General features: G+C 38.2%; 1 protein-coding gene across 10 annotated transcripts in view; it reads left to right on the top strand.

The window, feature by feature from the left end:
• The window catches only part of SOX5 (SRY-box transcription factor 5), a 1,099,609-nt gene that overhangs the window by 11,474 nt on the left and 1,063,339 nt on the right, over window positions 1-24,796 (top strand). For 2 of the 10 annotated variants that reach the window (XM_043441159.1, XM_043441160.1), the window contains exon 1: window positions 13,660-15,295. The exons of the other annotated variants lie outside the window; for them this stretch is intronic. The gene's annotated coding sequence lies outside the window, so the exon portion shown is untranslated. Of the gene's footprint in view, window positions 1-13,659; window positions 15,296-24,796 lie in introns of those variants that run through there. 10 annotated transcript variants of the gene reach the window in all.

The raw sequence follows: 24,796 nt of genomic DNA, 5'->3' as shown, positions 1-24,796 counted from the left end.
GAGGGAGAGAGCAATGTGGAGAATAGATTAGAATAGCTTGATTATGATTATTGTGGTTAAAGAAATCGAGAAGGAAGATGCTGGGAAGGAATCCTAGTGAGACCAGATAAGGACAAGTTATAATTAGACTAATATGGTCCTTACAGGAGAGTGCCTTCAGACAAACAAATAAACAGTACAAAAGCAAACCTGGGGTTTGTATGGGATCAAATCATCCGGCTGCTGTTTGTGTGTATTATCCTGGGAGCAGCAATTACTACATGAGGATAAGGACTGAGTCTGTTTTGTTCTCCAAATGATCAGAGTCCTTAATAAATATTTATTGAATAAGTGACCGGGTTTCCACATGGGCTGGAAAAGAAAGCTTTTAAATGATACAAAAATATCTTGTAAAAAGAGAAAAAGAATCTTGATGAATGCTAACCAATAATGGATGATGATGAAAATAGCAAATCTTCATAAAAACTGCAAGTTCTTAGGCAGTCTATTTGGAATTTAGGAGCATCTCCATCTGATGGTTTGCCTGTCACCAGACAGTGCTTTGCTGTTCATGTCACTTTCATTTTGCTGTGTCGAAAATCCCCTGTGATGCCTAGCACAGTGCCTCACTGATGTTGGCTATTGAATAAGTAATTGCTGAAGAGTTCAATCTGTGAATGAAGGGTATTGACTTGGGGTGGGGGAGAGGGGAAATCGAAAGCAGATGAGGAAGAGAGTTGCCTTCCTTCACTTAGAATTCCCAGAGTGGCCTGTGGTCCAGTGACCTTTAGCAGGCAGATTTCCCATATAACTCAAAGGCTGGTTATTGTAATTTTGGGAAGAAGGATGCTTGCTAAGGTAATGACTGCAAAGGTGGGTTCAGCATTGTTCAAAGAGGCAGCCATTCATTTGATCTGGAAAGTCAGGCTGGAAAATGTATTGGGGGAAGAAACGGTAAAAAAGTAATTCTAAACCTAACAGGAGTTTCAGTAGAAAAATGGCTCTAATTCAAGCGGTGTAATGTTAACATCAATGTGCGTCTCGTGGCTCAAGCCCCGCATCCTGCTTTGGAAATAAAAGGAGATTGTGTAAAGAATTAGCAATACAAGGCATTTTTAAGTGCTTTATTGCAGAGGCCTGTGATACTCTGTGAAATCTATGCAGGCTTTTTCTTCCTGCTGTGCTTAATTTCAGAATCTGATGCTATTACCTATCCTTGGAGAAAAAAAAAATCACTCTCTGTTAACTCTTAAAAACCGAGTCTAGCATTGTGCTGGCTTTCAACATAATCTTTCTGACATTTCTTGGGAAGAGAGCAGTGGTGCATGTAGCTGTGGAGGGGTTCTTGCCTCTAAGTTTAGTATCCAGGATTGCTTCTAGGGGGCAGCATTAGAGTAAGAGGGCAAGTTGGAAATAAATGTCAAAAGCATAAGTTTAGAAATGGCTCAAGCAGCTTGAAGAATAAGGTCTCTGAAAGAGTTGGCAGAGCTTGTGTTTGGCATGGATCCAGATCAGAAGCCAGAAAGGCAGATGCGTCCTAAAGAAGATCAGGCAGAAGCCAGGACAGGAGTTAACCCTTTACAACAGAGATGACTATCTTCTTGTGATATGAAGAGAAGCCCTCCACATAAGTTCCCTGGCATGCCATCACCATGCTCCTTCACCTGTCTAGCTTGAAATAACAGTTGATGATTGGTAGTTTACTGTTGCCAGGAATTGTGCTAGGCAGTTTATTTTTATTGGCTCTTCCCAGGAATAATGGAGATGTAGATACACATGTTGATCCATTTTACAGATAAGAAAACTGAACTGGCCCCAACTAGTAGTAGAGCTGGCATCTGATGGAGCTGAGCCTTGAACACAGAGTGGTCTGACTCAGAGGCTGGGGCTCTTGCCCACTGTAACATGGGAAGTATATTTTAAGTCCAGTTGAGTCATGGCTCAAAATGATGCTTGTGTTTTCCTCTTCCTCTTTACATGTATTTCTATCACTCTAGGATCGGCTCTTTTCTGCTTGTTTCTGACCTTTGGCAAAGTGCCCCAAAGTGGGATCTCTCCTTACAATTTACACTGTTGACCACTGTCAGGTCAGTCTTCCTGACATGCTGTTTAGATTGTGTTGCCCCTTTCCTGAACATTCATGGTGCCTGAATACCATACCCCGATAGGATCCAGACCTTTAAGTCTGCTTTCTAAGGGCCTTACCATCTTCTCCAAGCCTTCTACGTTTCCAGGCTCATATTGGAAACTGTCCTTTTGAGACCAGTTTGCTTCTGATCTGGATTCAAGCTGAGCATGGTGTCCCAAACGGCTCTCAAAGTGTCTGCGACACGTGAGCCTTGTCAACTCCTCTCAGAATGCTCATGTCAGGGGCCTTCCAAGGGTATCTGATGAAAAGCCAATGCTTGCATCTGAACTCTGTGACTCAGGGTATTTTTCCCGAGTTGCTTTTCCATCTGCTTCAGACCTCCTCATCGTCTGACTTTCCTTGATTCCCAATCCGCTTGATTCTGGGTTTAAACTTTCTCTTTTGATGTGTCATTCATTCATTCAGTGATTAGCAAATATTTGTTGAGCACCTACTATGAGCCAGACCCCACTTTAACTGCTAGAGAGTCTGTGATGTGTGGAACAGGCACATAACTTATAAACAAGATATATATACCTTATATACAGATCTTTGTATATCACCTGCATTTATGATTGTAAGCTGTAGAACTGTACTTTGCAGGAGTATATACAACACGGAGGATAAGTGTCTGCTATTTTGGCAGGACAGCCAGAGGAGGCAGCCATGAGGAAGTCACATTTGAAGGATGGTTACTGAGGTCTCATCGGGGTCTCATCCCTGGTGGCTCAGATAGTAAAGAATCTCCCTGCAATGTGGGAGACCCAGGTTCAATCCCTGGGTTTGGAAGATCCCCTGAGAAGGGAATGGCAACCCACTCCAGTATTCTTGCCTGCAGAACTCCATGGACAGAGGAACCTGGTGTGCTACAGTCCATGGGGTTACAAAGAGTCAGACACGACTGAGTGATTAACACGTTAATGAGAAAAAGAGGACAAGAGAAAAAACCTTTGAGACATATGAGTAGTATATGCAAAGGTTCCAGAGAGAGAGGGGTGGGTATGTTCTTGGAACTAGAAGGCCAGCATTGCTGGAGCAGAGTGACTGGGAAATGGACATCGATGGGGCTGCAAAGGTGAGTCTTCAAAGGTGAATCTTCAAATAAGAGTGATAAGAAACCCATTGAACAGTTTTAAGCAAGAGACTAATAAAACTTGTGGCCAGAGCATGTAGACCAACTTTAAGAGAAGAAGGAAAGGATTTGGCAAGCTTGTAAGGAAGCTGTCGCAGTGATTTGCACAAGAGAAAGACGGTGGCTTTGATTTTGGACTTCAGCAGTAGTATCAGAGATGGAGACAATAGGAAAGGTTTTACAAGCGAACATGGAGGGGAGATCACCCAGTTTCACTGCTTTGTATCTGCCCCCGCCCCAATTCTACCAACCTAATGGAATATTCCATCTGATAATTAATAAAATGTCTTCTTGTTCCTAAGTTTGGGAAAAAGATGTATAAGTCCATACGCCTCCCAGGGACGCTGCCGGCTGTATCTATACCTCCTTTAGCCCTTGAATATTCAAGCAGAGTGGAGAAGGAAATGGCAACTCACTCCAGTATTCTTGCCTGGAAAATTCCATGGACGGAGGAACCTGGCAGACTATAGTCCATGGGGTTGCAGAGTCGGCCACGACTGAGCACATCAGTAGCATTCAAGCAGAGAGATTTGACACAAAACGTGTAGTGTCTTCTGTCTATACGTATATATTTGCTTTCATGTTTCTGGACTTTCCTTTGGTATATATCATCCCCTCCCATAGATTTCCTGAAACACTACCTATCCCTTAATTTCCAAGTTGAAGTTGGCTTTTTTCACAGCATCCTTACAGAATCTACTGACTGATGCTTTCTCCTTGTGATCTGATGATATTTACGTCTATAGCCACTTTTAAAGCTTTGAGTGTTCCATGTTATAAGCATGTTGTGAACATGTCTTATCTTTTGAGAGATCCTGTGACTTTGCCTAGGGATGTGGATTTGTAGTTCAGTATTGTACTCTTATTGTGGATCCTCATTTACATCTTTAGTATGGCAGTCTACTTAACCTCCCTCAGTCTGTGATTCCTTATCTGCAGAATGGGGTTAATTATATGTACTTCATAAAGCAGTTGTGTAGAATCAATGAAAGAAAGAGTATAAAGTCTATAAAACAATCCTTGGCCATAATGAGTTCTGCTACATGATGACATTTTATGGTCATAAATGTTATTCTTTGAAATCAGAAACCTGTGTCTTATGACTACTTTTATCTACTTGGAGCTCAGTAAAAATTTATGGAGTTCACATTTAAATTTAAATTTATGTATCACTTCCGCCAGGGGATACAAATATAAGTACATTTTGGTTCTTGTCTGCACAAACCTCTATTTGATAGGGAAGTTAGTAACATAAACTGGTAATTATGTATCATTGTGATAGGTATAGTGTTAGAGTATTTTGAGAGCAAGGAAGAGAGGTTGGGGAAGGTTTTCTAAGTGAATTGAAGTATGAGCTGAGTATTTTATTGATCAATTAAATGTATATTGAAATAATGTGTATGCATTGTGTAAAACTCAAAGCTACATAACAAAATAGCACACCTGTCTTATTGATGATCATGCCACTATTACTTCCAACTCTGTTATCAGTATTTCTGAATAAAATGTTTATTCCTTATTTTCCAAAAAATGTGAGTTGTTGATTGACTTCCTACTAGTTGGCCTTGTTATACTACGCTTCCCCCACCCCTGCTTCCTAACATCACACATATTCCTTTTCCCATTATCTCAATGTATTTTCATCTCCCTCCTTTTTTAGAGTTAAATCAGTTCAGTAAACACAGTCACAGGAATTCCCTGGTGGTCCAGTGGTTAGCACTTGGTGTTTTCACTCCTGGGGCCAGTTTGATCCCTCCCTCGTCGGGAAGCTAAGATCCTGCAAGCTGTGAAGCAACCCCCCCCCCAAAAAAAAATAATCCCCCCAAAACAAAAACCCAAACAAACAAAAAACAAACACACAGTTACTTTGACTCTGTAAGTGTTGTTTATCACTGAGAATTTTGTATATTGATTACTTGTACTTTTTATAGAACTTTTTTGGTTTTCCTGGAGTTAATAATGGTTTCTATTCAAACCCACGAGTTTTAGTAAAAGTGTTCAATGTTCCCTGGGATTTCTGAGTCAGGCTTAAAAAGGGGGAGTAACATAATCAGGGTAGACTTTAGGGGCAGTCAGCTGTGGTCGAAAAGATCATTTTATCCCTGACATCATTTAGAATTATTCTTAGAATTAGATAATAAAAAGCCCATTGACTTTTAGTTAGTTATATTGTTCTTCTTAAAAGTTCTGCAGACACTACATCCACTTATTGCCTGTGCTTGGGCACACTGCTCCTGCCAGCCTGCCCCTGGTAAGGCTCTGAGTTAAGCTTAGAAAGGCAGAGGGAGGTACTCTGAGAAGGGGGGAAGGTATTCCAAACAGACAGGACAGTGTGGCTGAAAAGGCAAGAAGGTGAGAAATAGCATGGCGTGTTTGTGAAATTACAAACCGTCTGGTGTTGGTAGAACATAAAGTACATGATAGGAACCAGCTGAGATGAGACTGTGATGTTGGCAATGGTCAGATCAAGGTGATCTTTTTGTCATAGACCCAAATGCCCCAAATTCTGTCTTGTAGGTCATGGGGAACCTTATGGTGTTGAATAATATGGTCTGTTTTGCTTGTGAATGAACTAATGGCATACTGCACAAAAAAATGGAAAACTGTCTCAAGTCAGCAATTAAAATGCATATTTGGTGACATGTTACTACTTTAGGGGTACCCCACCAATAAAGTTTTTAGAGCACACAGTCCTTTAGAATGTGTGCATGCATGCATGCACACGTATTCATAATTTATGTACATGTGTTGTACTGGACCTAACACTCAGCCTGCAGTAGACACTAAGGGCAAGGTTCGGTTTAAATGCCAGTTGAAGTAATACTGGTAGTAGTCCATCGGAGTTCCCTGGAGACCAACTCTGACGTGTAGAGTTGCATGCATTGGGTTTATTGGGAAGGCTCTTGGGGACAACACCCATGAAGGGCTGAGGAAGGCAGGATGAGTCTAGGGACTGTGATGCAGCTGAGGCTTCAGCTAGCCTGCGCATAACTCTGGAACTGGATGGCTCCTCAGAGAGGTCCTGAACTGAGGCAAGGGGGCCAGGCCTTTGTAACCATACGATGGTGCTGGATGTGAGCCATCCCTGAGGAGCAGGGGGAAGTTTGTATGAGGGTAGTTCTTCAGAGGGGGCTTAGATGTGAGTATTCAGCAGCCAACACTCTTGGAAACTGGGAAATGAGCGCCACTAAGTAGCATACTACAGTATCCACTAAATGCAGCCTTCTGAGACTCTACTTTTTTGAATTCCCATAGATTTTCCTTGAAATATGGCTGACAAAGGGGTAAGCAGTGGGTCTTAGAGATATGGTTCTGCCATTTTCCCATGCTCACTTGTATTTGCATTATTAGTATTACTTTGAAAACCTCTGGACTTTTGTAGGATATATTTTAAAACCATTTGTTAGCTTAATGTGAATTAATTTAACTAAATGTTTAGATGGTGTAGTCCGTAAGGCCACAATGTGTGACAAAATGGTGAGACAGAAGACAGTGGCATTAACATTCAGTCCTTCTAGTTGTGAAATGAAGGCCCCTGTGGCAATCTATTAATAGATTAAAAAAAAGAAATATGTGGATCATTGGAACTTCCAGCTTTGGAGAAAATGTCTTTATGAAATGAGACCAAGAGAACATTTTAATTGGAGGTAGGATAGCTGATTGGACATAGACGTATGGTGATAGAGATGGTGTCTCTGTGTATTGACAAACGAGGAGGAATTCTTGCCCAGTATGCAGACAATAGTGTAGCCTAGGTTTTCGGGTTCCCAGATAGGCATCTAAGTCAGTGTTCTCCTAACTTCCTTTGATCATGTATATACACCATGAATAAAAAAGAAAATATTGCTTTGCTAATAGTAAACATACAAAAAGAGACAGTAAAAGGCCTGAGAGAAAGAGGGAATAAAGAATATCTATATAATAATAAATGTAAGCAAAAGTTGTAATATTTTCTTTTAGCATGCTAGTGGATTTTTTCTTTTTATGAACCCTCCTTGAAGACTTTTTCAGCTAGTTTCCTCGAGTGTAAGTTATATACTAAATAGGGGAGAAAGTACTGGCGACAAACTTTGATGGTTTTATGAGTTTGATCTGTGCAACTATTTAAATGTGATAGCATGAAATACAGGTATTAAAAAATAAGGTTTCTCCATGGCTGATTCATGTCAATGTATGACAAAAACCACTACAATATTGTAAAGTAATTAGCCTCCAACTAATAAAAATAAATGGGGGAAAAAATAATGTTTTAGAATGGGCTTCCCGATGGCTCAGTGGTAAAGATTCTGCCTGCAATGCAGGAGACACAGAGATGTGGGTTTGATCCTTGGGTTGGGAAGATCCCTTGGAGTAGGCATGGCAACCCACATCAGTATTCTTCCTTGGAGAATCCCAGGGACAGTGGAGTCTGGTGGGCCACAGGCCATAGGGTTGCAAAGAGTCATACACGGTTGCAGCAACTGAGCGCAGACTAACATGAGGTTTTAGAACACAGTTGTACTTTACGGCATTTTAAAAATCATGAAGGGAACGCATATGTGTGTGTATTTGTGTGTGTGTGCGCTAGCCAGGGTCATGATGACTTAGCATTTCCTCATGTCTAGCAATTCCTCATAATTAACTAGAAGGTTGGGGCCACACTGACACCATTACCCCTCTGAATATCTGGCTCTAATTTATGAGCCATATCCTGCCTAATATGCCAGAATGCTTTTTGAATGTTCTCTCATTGCTTATTTTTTCTTGGATTCATAGATTTATAAATCAGTTACATACCACAATGAAAAGATGTCTTTATTTGTGTCTCTCCACAGTAGAGAACCTGAGAAGACAAAACCTTTCATAAATGTAGTAAGTTTCTTCATGTTCTTTTGGAATTTTAAATGTTTGTAAGCATTTTTATAGCGAAACTCAGCCTTACTTTAAAGAATTATTCTATTGTTTTGTGCCTGAATTTTGGGTAGCTTGGCTTTTATATTGTTAATCAAAGTTCATTTTAGTTGTGTTTTCATTTTTATATTTAACAGTGTCTGCTCATAAAACATTGGTTGCTTTGAATTTCTTGGAAGAAAGGGGATAAATACATTTCAGGTAGCATTATTATTACTTTTCATTAGAGATTAAAAGGTAGCCAGATTTGGAACCAGTATATAGAAGTCTTAATAAGGGTATAGTAATCATGGTTGGATTCCCAAGTAAACCTAATCACAAAATCTTAAATACAGTTCATAAGTTATAAGGTAGAACCTCATTATGCTAGAGAATGGTACTTTTTAAAATAATAAAGACTTGATTCCTTTTTAAATATACATTCAAATGATCTTTCTAATTATTGAGTGAAGGACAAATACTATCTCTCAAAAAAATATTGTGCCCTGACATTTTCAGGTGATTCCATCCATATTTTTATTCTGTTTATAACTATTTGCATATTGATCTTAATAGTAATTTAAAATTTACAATGTTGTTATATTTGAATGTGATTAACTATTATTCATTAAAGTGTGTTTATTGTTAGTCTGTTCTTTGTCACATATGAGAGATGTTGACTAATGGGGTTACCATGGTGAATAATAGAGATTTGGTCCCTGCCCTTATGGAGTTTCCAATTTAGTGAGAAAAGTGGAGATTAATCAGCTAATCATACTTGAGAGACACTCTCTTGTCTAGTGTTGTGACTGGTAACTGGATTGTTAATAAAAAAAAATTGCTAAGGCATAGAATCATAGAGAAATGACATATTCCCTAAATATTTTAGCATTTTAAACAATGTTTAATCAGTTTGTTTATTGCTGTTCCATTGTTTATCAATATTGATTAATTTACCAATTAATTGATGTATAGTTGAGGCTTTTAAGGATGAGTCTTGAGTGCCTCTGCTTGTCATCTTGGATAAGTCACACTCGAGATATATGTTCTCTGGTTTTTGATTTGCTAAGAATGATAGGAGAGCTAAAAGGCAAGCAATTTAAGTGCTGAAATTGGTCTTTAAATTTAAAAAAAAATTTTTATTCTAATTTTATGAAGCTATTTGAAACCTAATGTAGTGAGTTTTTTAAAAATTTACCTTTATTCCTTCCAAAGCATTCAATCTAGTGTTACAAATGACATCCTTTTTGCCCTCATATTCTCTCACTTATGTAATATTTAATGAATTTAGTTAATTACAGTAACAAATAGAAATGATATAAGGAGACTTGGATCAAGCAGATAAGTAAAGCAGTTAGAGTAGGTGTGTGGTATGCTGGAGTGGCCTTTTTGCCATTAGGGTACCATGGCTAATTCTATGTTTCACATAGAATTACACAGAGGGGATGGAGCACATGAGTTACTCTGGTGATTAGGTGAAAGTAGGTTGGCTGTGAAAGTTTTACTCTAGGACTCCTGAGAAGTGCTTTGAAGTGTTTTATGGAGATGAGTACGGGGAGCTTTAAGGACATATTATATGGTTGTTGTTCAGTCGCTAAGGCATGTCCGACTCTTTGTGACCCCATGGACTGAAGTGCACCAGGCTCCCCTGTCCTTCACTATCTTCCAGAGTTTGTTCCAGTTCAGATCCATTGAGTCGGTGATACTATCTAACCTATTCACCCTCTGCCTCCTCCTTCTCCTTTTGCCCCAGAGTGGCTGGGGCACAGAAAAGAAGGGCAAAAGTCATGAAGAATGAGGCTGGAGGAGGGGGCAGGAGTCCTGTCACGTAGGGTCTTGTAGAGGCTGCTAAGGTTCTGAGTTTTTATCACAAAAGTAAGGGCAAGTAGTTAAAGGATTCATATTTGCATTTTTAAAAGATCATTCTGGCTGTTGTTTGGAAAATGGAATGAATAGGGCATCAGTTCTGTAGTGATTAGAGTAGTCTAAATAAGAAGCGTTGTCCTTGTCTCCAAAACTATTCTTCCATTTTTCAGGGCCTTATCCTGCTACAAGTCTAAACGGGTCCTTGAAATACTTGAGGAAAAGCAGAACCTAAATTCATCATAGATATAAATCTTTCAGTATCCCCAAAGACCAGGAATAGTAGTTTCTATAGTGTACTTTGCTTACCATTTTTCCTTTTATATTTGTATTTATATTCATAATTCCAGCATGTCATGTTTTCAAGACAATAGAAAAAAAGGGAAAGGCATTCTTTTAAGCTTGTACCACACTATTGATTTTCTTTGAAAGGACAACAAGTGTATTTATTTTATCACCGTGGGTCTAAAAATTAACCATGAAACATCATTTTCTACTTCTAAACTATGTGTAACAAAGAAATGCTTTATTGCAACTTCATCAATAATTCAAATGCAACTTAAAAGAAACTAGGGCAGCACAAGGAAAAAAAAGCACACTTGTTCCATAATTGAGTCGATTAAATAGTATTGAGTCCCATTGTCATATTCATATTGATGAAACAACTTTTATAACTGCAAAGACTCTAATAAGAAATAAGACCTCAGAATTATGAGACAATGTCATAGACATTTCTGTATTTTTTTTTTCTTTTGTAAAATACAAACAGCGAAAGCAAGCTTTTCCTTGTGTGCGATAATGAAGGAACAGCTTTTGAAAGGTGCTTTTATTGGGATTTTAGTAGTTTTCAAGGCTGCGCAGTAATAGCCCAAGCTATTTTGGAACTGTGCATACATTAGTGTTCTTGTGCAGCATGATACAATGATGTGTGAAAAAGTATACGATCACACCTTGTTTAAATTTGCAGTTTTTGTGCATAATCCCACAGTAAGCTCTTGTCAGGTTTTGACTGCACAGGGGAGAAGAAAGTTTAGAGCAGCCTACAGATTGGGGTCGGGTGTAAATATCCAACTATGAAAATAAGAAATTTTAAAAATTACATTTTTTTGAAAGATCAAAGGAGTTCAGTTTATATGATATGATATGTATAAATCAACCTATGGTGAGTTTTGCCTGTGGAAGCTTCAGAATATGCATAAATAACCTTCCGAATGAAGATGTATATCTGCTTTATTTTGTATTTGCAGAGTGTGAGTGAAAAGTACGGAGTGTGATTTTTAAAGACAATGATCACATTATAATTTATGCATTCATATTAATGTTGTTTTTCAAAATTGTCACCCAGAGAAGCAGAACCCTGATTCCATTGATGCCCTTGTTCAAAACATTTTGGAAAACTTCCTCTCCGAATTGTCTTTTGAATCATTTGCAAGCCTGACTAAAAACATCCATCTCATTACTTTCTATTCGCATTTTATACCAAGATTCATCATGCTTTTTTTTTTATTCACCAGAGTTGGCTATAAATGTCTCTGTGAAATGATGAAAATGGCTAAAATTGACTTTCAAATTATGAAATTTGTCACCATTGAGGATATTTAGAAATGTGTATGCATGTGTGTGGTACAGACTTAGAAAGCAGTTTCTAAAGGAGGGAGAAATACTTTGAATAATGGCTGAGCTTTAGAGTGAGTAAGTGGCCTTCTCAGGTGACCATTGTGAAGGGAAAGCATGTTTGGATGACATGGTATGTTTGTTTAAAAACCAGTCACATTACTTTTTAATGACCCTCTATATTAGTTTTCACAATGTATACAAAGAAAGATGCAAATATGCCTTTTGGAATGCAAGGCCAAAATATCTTACACAATTAGTGGCATATTTTATTAGTAAGACAATTAAAGAATTAAGCAACTACAATGTTAATCCTGTGTTGGCATATTCTTCAGATACTGGTCTTTCCATGAGAATGTCTCTGTATAGTTTTACTTTATTTAAATACTGTCCTTTACTGTCTGATCCTTAAGTATGTGTATTTCCATTAGCATCTTACGTAATTCATACTTATTTTCATGTCATTTGAATATACTAGTTGGTAGCATGTGAAATTTTCATTTCAGTTGACCTCTCCCTAGTAAGTAATTGACCCAGTTTTCAGAACTATTAGTGCTTGTTTTCTTAACCATTAGTAAAAAACCCAAATAGTCACATGTACTTGAAATGTAAAATAATTGGAAGGACTTCTAAGTATTTTCTTAGTTTAAAAGCAACCTGTGATCATTCAGGACAACTCACACACAGTGTGTGTGTGTTAAATGACTTATGAATAAAATGAAAATGAATTAGTAATGTACAAATCCAGAATGACCATTTACCTCCAGTTTGAACATCTTTATTGTGTTCTTTTTTTTCAATGGGTAGGAAATGAAAGAAGCAATCACTGGAGAGACTCAGTTGAGTAGTTTTTATTTTCTGAGTATTAGATTTGGTATCGGTATTAGAAGGAGAGCAAACAGCTCAAATATAATTTTGCCATGGTCGGGTTTTGTGACCATGAAAGGTAAGTGAAGATTAGATGTCCAGAGATCACAGAGAGTTTAGGACAGCTTTCTGAGGCTGGGCAGGACTCTTGTTGATGAGTAAAGTTTTATTGAAACACAGCCATGCTCATCCATTTACATATTAGCCATGACTACTTTCAAACTCTAAGAGCAGAGTTGAATAGTTGTGGCAGATAGTATACAGCCAGTAATACTAAAATATTTAACCTGTGGTCCTTTAAGAAAAAAACAGCTAGACCTGAAGATCAAGGACCACTAGTTGTACGTGACCTCCCCATCTTTATGAAAACTCCAAAGCATTTAGAGAGCCTGTTTGGAAATTAGAGGCAGCAGCCACAGCATATTTGGAAGATGACTATGATCCATTTGTCAGAAGATATAAAATGAAGCAAGGTTTAAGAGAAACTCAAAGCAAGAGTGGACTCTATAGCAGGTTTAGTTAGTTGGAGTTAGTGCAAACAGTTCTGCCCCTTAGGTCATAAGGCTCAGCAGAAGCCCGAAGGTAGTTTTTGACTTCCAGCTTTGGGTGTCACTTGGTAGCTCTTTGAAAATGAATAGATTTAAGTGGAAGCAACCTAGATGTCCATCAACAGATGAATGGATAAAGAAGTTATGGTACATATATACAATGGAATATTACTCAGCCATAAAAAGGAACACATTTGAGTCAGTTCTGATGAGGTAGATGAACCTAGAACCTATTATACAGAGTGAAGTGAGTCAGAAAGAGAAAGATCAATATTGTATTCTAACACATATATACAGCATCTAGGAAAATGGTACTGGAGAATTTATTTACAAGGCAGCAATGGAGAAACAGACATAGAGAATAGACTTATGGACAAGGGGAGAGGGGAGGAGAGGGTGGGATGTATGGAAAGAGTAAGATGGAAACTTAGGTTATCATATGTAAAATAGATAGCCAATGGGAATTTGCTGTCTGGCTCAGGAAACTCAAACAGTGGCTCTGGATCAACCTAGAGGGGTGGGATGGGGAGGGAGATGGGAGGGAGGTTCAGAAGGGAGCGGATATATGTATACCTATGGCTGATTCATGTTGAGGTTTGACAGAAAACAACAAAACTCTGTAAAGCAATTATCCTTCAAAAAAAAAAAAACAAAACACAAAGCAAAACTGGTATTTGATTATGAAGATCTGGTATATGCTTTTGCACCACCTTTCAGTATAGCTAACACACCCTTCAGAGGCAGTAAAGACTTCTAGTTTAACGTGGTATGCAATTTGTGTTATAGTGATTCTTTTATCCTGGTTAACTATGTCCACGTTTCTTTTTTTCTGGTTTTGTGATCCTGTATGGGTTTTCTTTTGCTGAATGCCTTTATCTTTGACTGTTCTAAAAATTTTAAAGTCCATGGTTTATGCAGGAATTGTTCCAGACTAATAGCTACTTCCTTCATATTAAACACCTTAGTTAGTTTGCATTATTAATGAATTGGGTACTGCTTTGTTCGTTTTTCCAACAGCGGAAACAGTTTTGGGGACTGAATCAAGCTTGACATGTGCTGTACCTTTAGTTTTTTGGAAACTTTATTTTACCTATTAACTGTCATGGATTTTTTTACAACAAATGTCATATTGGAAATTCCATTGAAGGAAAGTATAACATTGTGATAATGTTTACTCACAATGTAATTATTCATTGACAATTTCTAAAATCTGTAATAAATTAGAAAATAAAACCCTAGCAACTTTTTTGTTCCTCATTAAGAAAAGTAGATTCAGAAAGCTTATATTATAAATGTATCATGGTACTGCTTACCAAAAGTTAGGAGTTTTATTCTTGTAGGAGTTAGGCTATTAAGTAATGTTTATATAATCCTGATAAACATTTCTCCATGACTGAATTTTGAGTGGAAAACTTTCTTTCCTAAAAGGCTCTAAGTGAAAGAAAAAAAAAAAAGCCTGTCCTCTGACTGTGTATCGTGTGTGTGTGTGTGTGTGTGTATGTGTGTGTTTAGATCCATCTTAATACCAACTAATGCCAACATCTGGCAGAGAGATGGAGAGATCTGGGAATTTGTTGCTTGAAACCCTGGGACAAAGTGTTCTGCTCTGACCAGCAAACATAGTTGTGGACTTGAACTGGAATCTTCAGGGGCAGAAACGTCTTAAGTGTCTGGAAAATTGGCCTGTTGAGTCACCATGCAGGCACTAAAACAAAACTAATTTTAAGCAGGTCAAAGTTCAGTGATTCCCTCTGGAATTCAAACTTTTAAAAAGAGTCTCATGTTTAAGTGAAAAGGGTCAAAGTTGATGCACTGTTACAATGTTTTGAATGCTTTCCCTTAAGAACAGCCACCCAGGCTGGGATTAGCATGAGGAACTTCAAGGCTGGCACATCAGCGTCTGGGTTAAAAATATTTTAAAGCAGTAAATGCAGTCAGTACAGAGAGATCCCTGGGAGCCTTTCTATTCAAAAATGTGTGAGCTCAGGGCAGCAACTGCAATGTAATTTAGGGCAGTGTATGCTTCATAGCTTTGGAGAATATTGCATCCCGCTAATGTTCCATCGGAGGATGGTAGGATAGTAGTAATTTTAGAAGGTGGTATTCCTGTTTGTCTTACATCAAAAACTTCAGAATAAATAAAAGGACACATCAACTGAACAAGAAATGTAACTATGGAAAAGTACCAATGAATCTAAATTTGAACTGAACAGATACAAAATCAGCATGGGTGTAGGAATATTTTTAAGGCGGAAGCTACGGCAAAAGCGACTTCCCAGGGAATGAACTGCACAGGTATGTACCATGTGTGGCAAATAGCCTGCAGAAACTTTGAAGAAAGTACCTCGTCAACAGTGAGGTTCTTGAACTATGACCAGATGTACTGCTGTTGAATATTTGAATTGAGGAATTATTTTAGAAAATGGAAACCTAGGAGATTTAATTTGGGTAACTGGCTCAGATGATATGTAGATATCTGAGGATGCCAAGGAATTAGCTAGTCAGAATTCCCTGAATGAGATTGTACTGGGATCATATGGTGCCCTTACCCCTAAGTGTGTGATTCCTGCACTTTTGATGTTACCATGTTATACACTGCAGCTAAATGCAATTGACTAGGTATTTTCTCAGCCTGAAGATCTTGTTGCTGACTCCGATGAGACCTAAACAGCATTCTTAGACATTAAAAAGAGCCTGTCATTTTATGGGTTGTGTCTAGGAAAGGAGAGAGGAACATTTACTCTGCCTTCAAATTTAGAGACTCAGCTAAAAACTGCAGCTATGAAATTTGGCTGGTATCCATCGTCTCCTCAACTTCCTATAAAACTTTGGTTGTTCGTATTAGCTGTTTTCTTTTTCCATGAAACCAGTTGCAGAATATTTCTGTTACTCTTCATCATAAACCTGTGATACTCCCTTTGAAAAAGCTTTACTTATTTAGTTATTTATTCAGTAAATACCGGTTATCCCAATTTGAGGAATTACATTTTGCATTATTTTGACTGTCTCAAGAGATATGAACTCAGTCATGTCTGTTTATTTTAATGAGATAAGCCAGTCTCACATGATAATTTTTATCAAAACCTAGAATAAAAATGCATGAGGAGGAAGGAAAATCCAAGTTATTGTATGATATGATGATGACTGTCGTACAGTTATTAATTGGAAAGTAAGCTGAGCTGAGCTGAAAGATGAGAGGATGTTTTGCATGATTCTTTATGTTCCTTTCACTAATCAAGGTTGATAGAACGTGGCCTTTGATTTGGATCCTTGAATCCAGTTATATTTATAATTATTAACATGATAAATGTTGCTTATTTTAATGTAGTGATACAGAAAGAAGAATGAGAGAATCAAATATTGCAGAGGTTAAATAGGAAAAGTAAAATGATTTAATGTAGGAGTAGTTTGAGGCTAAGTTCTTAGATTTCTTCGAATCTTAATTATGGACCAGCAATTTAAATTTTTGAGCAGGGAATTTCCAGAACAAAGCAGACTCATGGATTTAGAGAATGAATTTATGGTTGCTAGTGGGGAAGAGTTGGGGGAGGAGGTAGGGAGTTTGGGATAGACATGAAGACACTGTTCCATTTAAAATGGATAACCAACAAGGTCCTACTGTAGAGTATAGGAACTCTGCTCCATGTGATGTAGCAGCCTGGATGGGAGGGGAGTTTGGGGGAGAATGGGTTCATGTGTTAATAATATATGTGGCTGAATCCGTTTTCTGTCCACCTGAAACTATCATGACATCGTTAATTGGCTATACTCTAATATAAAATAAAAAGTTTTAAAAAAACCCAAAAAACTATATGAAGAAATACAGAAACCTCAGTATATTCAATATTCTAATTTATTATTTCAACAGGACTAGTTAGCAGTTTTATCACAAACGACCTTTTAAAAAAATAGTGTTGCTCTGAACCTTTGCCCTCTCTATGTGTCTTTGCGAGGAGAACTTTGGAAGAGAACAGTCTTAAATCTGCCTGATAGTAAAGTATCGTGACCGTTCTCGTTTTCCTCCATCTCCAGGCTCTGTCAGCTGTTAAAACTTGTGCCAGCAGACCGCTGGCTCGACACGCTGTGCTGGTCCTTTTGTTTAACTGGCCTCGCTCTCAGCTTCCCCACTTAAACCAGCTATCACAGTCCTCTAGGTCAACCAGATAGTTTGCCTCATCGCAAGCTCACCTGAACCATCTTCTGAGGGTAGGGCCTGTGATTTCAAGACCAATCGTCACCTCAGTGGGGAGCTGCCGGGCTCACCTCTATCTTCCAAGGGTTAACAGTAACCTATAATAATAATTTGGTGACACAAAACGCTTCTTTTTATGCATTACCTATTTCCAGAGGCCTAATTTAGGTTTGTATCAAAATGGATATCACAAACAGTCCCGGCTTCCTGCTGAGAAGCAAAGTGCTGCTGAGAGACTTTCTGTTTTCTTTTGGTGGCAGCTGGGAGGGGTGAAGCAACTCTGGGGGGCTGGGGTGGGGGAGGCAAGCAATTGTCAGTCGCTTATAGTGTCGCCGCCGGGACAAGCTGTGGTGGAGAATGGTTTTGAGAGGCAGAATGCTTGATGGAATTGTTATATCAGGAACTCAACTCTGTTCTATTGCCCTTGATAAGAGGCAGATTTCAGAACAAGGAAAACAGCAGAAGTGGTTATAGCAGATATCTTATTTTTCTGTATGATTTTCATACTTCATGCTCTAGCAGCAATGACAGTGCTTACCCAAGTGTAAATACAAACAATAACCCAGTGCCCAGAAAGTTTTAAACTTTTAAGTCACCACTGAAAGTCTTAATTCCTCATCACAGGATCCCTGGCTGGGCTGGAGGCAGTCTGATCAGAAAACCTGAGTGAATGTCAGCACGTCCCATCGTTCACCTTTTACCCTTATCTTTAAATCGCCCAGTGTCTAACCCAAGCATGCAGGGCTCCTCCATTGTCCTAGATCGTCAAGCAAACAGAAATTTATCATCATAATTTTTCTTATTTAACTATACCCAGGAGTATTTGTACTTTAAATAGAAACTTAGGAAGGGCTGTTTTTCACAACTGTTCAGAGTCAGAATTTCTGGCTGTACTGGTAGTGAGAGATGGAAAAATACGGCAGTGTTATCACGGAGAAGGGGTCTTCCTGGGAATCCTCAGTCCACAGAGGCAAAAAATTACCATTACAGCAAAGCCATGGGCTGATTTTAGCCCAAATGTGGGATGGTAAATGACCTGCGTTTTGGAATTCAGTGATGGAGGTGTGGATGCATTAATAGGCTTTCGGCTCTGTGGCAGCTTCCTGCTTCAGCCCTGGCCTTGACTGTGCCTGGTCCTCCTACCTGGAAAACAGCTGGGAAAATGGCAGGGAGCTGGGCAGATTGTCAAGAACTCCATCCCAGAACTTTAACTCTGGCTCCCACTGCAGCGTTTCCCCCTTGCGTGTTTTCTGAGAGTTCAGGGTTTTTCTTGGCTGGCTGCTTCCCCAAGTGACCAGCCCTCTCCTCTTTTCTGCACGGTACCCTGGGGATGTGCTCTCAGAATGCCCGTTTCCCACCCGCCCCTGGGAGCACCACGAAAGAGCAGCTGTCTGGCTTTGCCACTCCCACTCCGAGCAGAGGCTTGGGTGGCCCGGCCTTTGGCATATACCTAATTTGTGCATTCGAAGCACAGCTTGCTCGGCTCTGCATCTTGGCTCAGCGATCATGCCGATCATGTTCCTATAGGTGTTCATCTTGGGGGTATACTCTTGTAGGGATAATCCATATGTTTTCTCTTTGCAAGGACTCGGTTTTTAAGAGTATTTAGTGGCTATTCCAAAAAACATTAATTTTTTAAAATGTGCTGCAAGAACATATTCATGGCGTTCTTTTTGATTCCTTGAAAAGCTGTGTAAAAACTAGATTTTGAAGGTATTTCTACCATAAAGCCTGCTTTCAGACACATCTATCGTTTCCTTATTTAATGGACCGTAATTCATTTTGTAAACGTTTACTCTTTCAAAGCAGGAAGACTTGCTACCGCCATGGTCTAAGAGTTTGGTCACTTCTTAGGGATGGCTCAGAGCTCCCTTGTAATAGCAGCTCCCTGAAGAAACCCAGAGAAAAGAAATAACATCAAACCTTCAACTGCAGCTTTTGTCCCGTTTAAATTGCAGTGGGTAATTTTGAAAAACTGTAAGTGGGGTGATGATGTAAGGTGGACTTTTAACTCTCTTTTCAAAGTTTCTTCCCATTTTTATGCTTCTTTCAAAACCTTTACCTAGAATGAGAGTGCATTTGTGTAGTTTAACGTCCTTTGTTTTCATGGTATTGTTTTTTTATAATGATTGGTGGGTAGAAATGTGCCAGGGCTTTGGGATCCGAGCCTCCTTTGGACCCCATAGGATGTCAATGGACTCATTAGGATTTAGCCAAGTTTTATGCATTATTCATAATATACATTCACAGCGTGTACACTAACGACCGTCTCCTGTGTCTGCTTAGTCAGAACCATTTGCATGCTGTATTATGGAACCATAATACAGAATGCATTTAGTCACATTTTCTGTATTATCCTTAATACATATTGTCATCATATTCTGTTATGGGGTATGCGGTGAATGTGTTTAAACAATAGCATGCACTTGTGCATTATGATTCCATAAAAACAAATGTATAATAAAAGTCTTGATGGAAGTAATTATTGCATATGTGCAGTAATAGTTTCTAAAAAAGCCTTCATATTCTCTCTACTTTGCTTTTATTGTTTGATTATCTAGTTATTTGTTTTATGTTATTTTATGCCTGCTGGACGAATGTCCTGAAATTTTTAATTTTGAAAACAACATACCTTCTTTATCCCTCTCATAGCTTCCCTCATTAGTTTCCCTAAATGAGTATTTAAAACTATAATATTTAAAAGAGACTCGATGATTAGGAAAAGCATGTTTCCTAGCTACCAATTAAAGATCTGTAGGGTGTTTGTTATAAAGAGCCTGTGTTCCATGTAGTGACAAGAACTGTTATGTATGTGAGAAATTAACATCATCCATTTCCAGGATAGAGAAGTTCTGAGTTCTAAAGTTAACATGACCTCACTGATTTAAGAAATTGGCACTTTATCTTTTTATTTTGGACATCTTGCTTGCAAAATGGAAATGAACACTGCTTACTTGCAATTGGGTATCAGATCCATTGTCTTTTTAAAAAATAGTAATTTGGATCAGAAAGAAAAAACTAGAAATACGCCTATGTGTTGTAGGTATGAAGAAAACAAATTATTTAAAACTCTAAATGATAATTTGCTGAAAAGTTATGCTGTAATGGAAATTGTAGGTAAGAATATGGTGAAAGGATTCATTGAAATTGTATCTTATGAGAGGGTTATTGGTGGTTTTTTAATACTTTGAAGTCATCTCATTTTCATTAATGACCAGTAAACTCATTTTAGAGTGTTCATTTTGAGAACCCCACAGTTCATTTAATGTCCTCCAAAACTAGTGCTTTTGCACATGACCACTTCTTATTAAACTCTTTCTTGGAACAGATTTGGAGTTAGAAGCATATTGAAGATGGTAGTCTTAGTTTGAAGAGTCTTTTTACTGAAAATGATACTTTTATCATTAATCTGTCTACTTTGCAGTCAGTCTTATATTTATTTGTTCTGCTAGACATTATTGATGAATTTGTTTCAGATAAATGATCTTGCAGAAAGTTTGAAGTATCTCCATTTGATAACATTGTAAACCACCCTTCTCTTGCTTTCTCTCTTCAGCAAGTTTGATAGCATCCAGTTAAAATGGCCTCTTCAGTACTGTACATATTTTTTGGAAATCTGAAGGGAAATTTAGACTTGATGCAAAATCTGATTAATATCTTGTCTGCCTGTCTCAGTATATTATTGTATGTTTCTTCAGTGACTTTCACATAGTTGTTTGAGTCGTGTCTGCATGCTGAAAAGACAGTAGAGTCCCATCTTCTGGTTTTAGACATAGTTCCAGATATGATGGGTTGATTCCAAGTAGCCAGACCCCAAGTAGGACAGAGAAGTATATGGTACTCACCAAAACCTAGATAATTTTTTTCTCTGGTATAATGTGAATTTTTCACAGAAAGATTATTAGAGAAGTAGACAAAAGAAGGTATGCTTTCTCAAATGGATACTTTTCTGATGTAGTGGAAAGAAAGGATCTCATTGGCTGCTGTTTTCAGTTCAGTCAGTTCAGTTGCTCGGTCATATCTGACTCTTGGCGACCGCATGCCAGGCTTCCCCGTCCATCTCCTGAGGCTTGCTCAAACTCATGTCCGTTGAGTCGGTGATGCCATTCAACCATCTTGTCCTCTGTCACCCTTTCTCCTCCTGCCTTCAATCTTTCCTAGCATCAGGGTCTTTTCTGATGAGTCAGTTCTTCGCATCAGGTGGCCAGAGTATTGGAGCTTCAGGCTGCTGTTTTAACAAGCTATATTCTTTCTGCTTTCAGTTGACATTTCCTCCTAGTGGGCTTACTTAACAAAGTTGATTGCTTTGTCCAACTTTTTATTGTCCCCATAAATAATTGCCCTACATAAATAAGGTCCTCATGTTAATTTTTAAAAGTGGATCAAGTGTTTCATTTTCTTTTGGCATTAGTGCCAGTGCATTGGTCCTCTGCCAGTGCAGGAGACATAAGAGATGCAAGTTCGATCCCTGGGTCAGGAAGATACCCAGGAGGAGGAAATGGCAACCCACTCCAGTATTCTTGCCTGGAAAATCCCATGGACAGAGGGGCCTGGCGGGCTACAGTCCATGGGATTGCAAAGAGTTGGACATGACTGAAGCAACTCAGCATAGTTGATTTGCAATGTTGTGCTATTTTCAGGTGTTCAACAAAGTGGTTTAGTTTTATGTACATACATATTTATTCCTTTTTCAGATTCTTTTCCCATAAAGGTTATTACAGAGTATTGAGTAGAATTCCCTGTGTTATACAGTAAATCCTTGTTGATTATGTTTGTATCTAGTAGTGTGTATATTTAGTCCTAATTTCCTCATTTATCCCTTTCCTTCAACCTGTTAATTTAGATTATTTTTTCCAAATTTTTAGAAAAGCCATTGATCCTCTATATATATGGATTAAATGGAATGCCTGAAAATGTTTTGTTTATATCTTTACTTACTAAGATACACTTATAAAGCAGATGGCTAGAAACGAATTCAGTTTTAAAAAATAAAACTTTTTATATAAAGGAGGTTGAATCTAATTCAGTGTAGTCACTTTCAAGACTGTATATACTTCTTTCAGTGATTATGAAATTGCTCAGAATATTTCAGGAACGCCTCCTTGGGAAGTTGCCAGAGAGCCTGAGGCATCTTCTTTTGATAACCTCAGTGGGCAAATTTTCTAACTTTGAAGAAAGTCTTTATATTTCAGATAGTTGAAAGATATATTTGAGCCAGGTCTGGCAAATAAAACAGGCAGGTAGTGAAAAGGGGAGTGGAAGTGGAGGGCAGCACAAATTGTGGAACTGAAGTAACCAGTCTGTTTTCTTGGGTCAGTCATAAATTGGAGGATTACAACACAGCGCTTCTGAAGTCTTTTAAGCAATAATAGCAACCGGGAGATAAGTATACAGTTTCTTAAGCTTAGTTCTTTGAGAACCACACATATTTGTCTGCAGAAGTTTAAAATATGGTTTAAAATAGATGTTACATTACTTTGAAGTTATACCTTACATAGTCACAATAGATTTCAGGTCTTTTTGTGTTCTTCTGCTATAACTGACATGCAAAACTCTGTCCATTTTTAGATTGGTATGCCTATTCTTTCCAAATTATGAAAAATGCAGTCTTTCAAAGCCATTAATTCTGAGCTCAGATAAGTTGTCTAAATGGGAGAATACTTTGTATGTCTTTTTGGTGTTTCAGATTAATTTTTCCTTTAGTAATTTAGTATTTCCAGATTGAAGTATTTTAAATGTAGATTTATTTTTTTCTGCTCAATTTTGGTCAGTGAGTGTTTTAAGTTTCATAATAACACAATTTATTTCAGGGCGTTTCTTTACTTGAGTCTACTTCTTGACTCTTCAAGACCAGTTCAACTGCTTGTAGACTGGTGAAGTTGCTTGCAAACAGATCACTTCCATAGATAAACAGTAAGAAACATTCACAATTCATATATACACACATAGAGTTTCATGACTAACTTCCATGGTAATATATATAAAAAGACCATGATTGTGGAGATCTATTTAGTAACAGGGTAAATAGTCCAGATAATGTGATTTTCATTTAGGGGTGGATCTCAGATACCTCGGGGCTTCCCCGGTGGCTCAGTCGTAGCGAATCTGTCTGCAATGCAGGAGACACAGGAGACATTAGTTCGATCCATGGATTGGGATGGAGGAGGAATGGGATCCATGGAGTGGCATGGAAACCCATTCCAGTATTCTTGCCTGGAGGATCCCATCGACAGAGGAGCTTGGTGGGCTGCAGTCCACGGGGTTACAAAGAGTCGGGCACAGCTGAAGCAACTTAGCGCAGCACACACTCAGATACCATGTGTCCACATTCCTCATCATGATACTCCTCGGGATGCTCCACTAAGGGAATCATGTTGGAAGGGTTGGTACAAGCAAGAGCAGGTTTAACAAAGAGTGTTGGGATAAGAGGAAATAGTTGAGTCCATTTGATCTTATTGTAGATTATTTGTAAACTCAGATTACTTAGGGAATTGCCATGTTCTTGAGGAGGGTTAAGAAAATAATTTTCATAGTGAGGTGACTAAAGGGGAATATTAATTCATATGTATACTAAAAATGAGATTTAGACTAGTTTGGATTAGGTATCAATTTTTTCTTTCAAATTGAATTAAGGTAGAATTGGTTTTATAAATATTTTCTGTTACCTCCATAACCAGTGAAACTATAGATCACTCTTTAAAGTACCATGAAATCCTAGCAGTTTTGATAGGTGATTTTAATCGTTTTATCTTAGTATTTCTGATCTCATTCTTATTTTTTTTTTTGATCTTCACTTTTATCATTTATTTATGGCCACACAGCATGGCTTATGGTATCTTAGTTCCCTGACCAGGGATTGAACCCATGCCCTTGACATGGAAGCACAGATTCCAGTGGTTAGCTGGATTACCAGACCTCATTCTTTAACCTACTCTGTACAGTTGCATTTTGCCATCACAATCTCTAGTCCAGAGAAGAGAACAGATTCTTTTAGCTAACTTAGAAAATGTGTCTTCTCTCTGTTTTCTCTCTCTCTCCCTATGTCCTTCCTTTCTCCCCCCCACCACCCTTTTTTTGTGTGTGTGTTCGTGTGTGTTAATATTAAATTCCCAAGTTAGTTCTTATTGCATATTGGATATGAGTGGAAGAGGGCAATAAAAATTGGTTTTTTAGGAAAGTTCTATGTATAATTTTTATAAGACTTCTCCTAGTTCTTAATGGCTTAAATATATTTGTCTATTAGTCCCGTAATACACCTTGCTTTTGTGTTGCTGCTTCAGAAATAACAGCAGAGCAAGGAGCTAACCCACCATCCAGGTCTTCTGTACTCAGGTGACTTATTTCTCTGAATTTCTCTTTCCTCACCTATAAAACTGGGTTTAACTTACAGGATTTTTGCAAGAATTAAATGAGTCAGTTATATGAACTTCTTGACATTTAGATGTTACTTGTTCGTTCTTTGATTTGGTGCGATGCAGAGCGGCAAGTACTGCAGCTTGATTTGCCGTTATTTTTGTCGATGGTTTTATGGTCTTTAAAAATATGTTTTAATGCTTTTTGATGAAGTTCAAACTTTATCACTTTTCTACTAGAATGGTACTAGG

This window comes from Cervus canadensis, chromosome 21 (assembly GCF_019320065.1).
Source record: "Cervus canadensis isolate Bull #8, Minnesota chromosome 21, ASM1932006v1, whole genome shotgun sequence".
In the NCBI taxonomy this organism is placed as follows: domain Eukaryota; kingdom Metazoa; phylum Chordata; class Mammalia; order Artiodactyla; family Cervidae; genus Cervus; species Cervus canadensis.
This window is presented reverse-complemented; position numbering and strand designations above follow the sequence as displayed.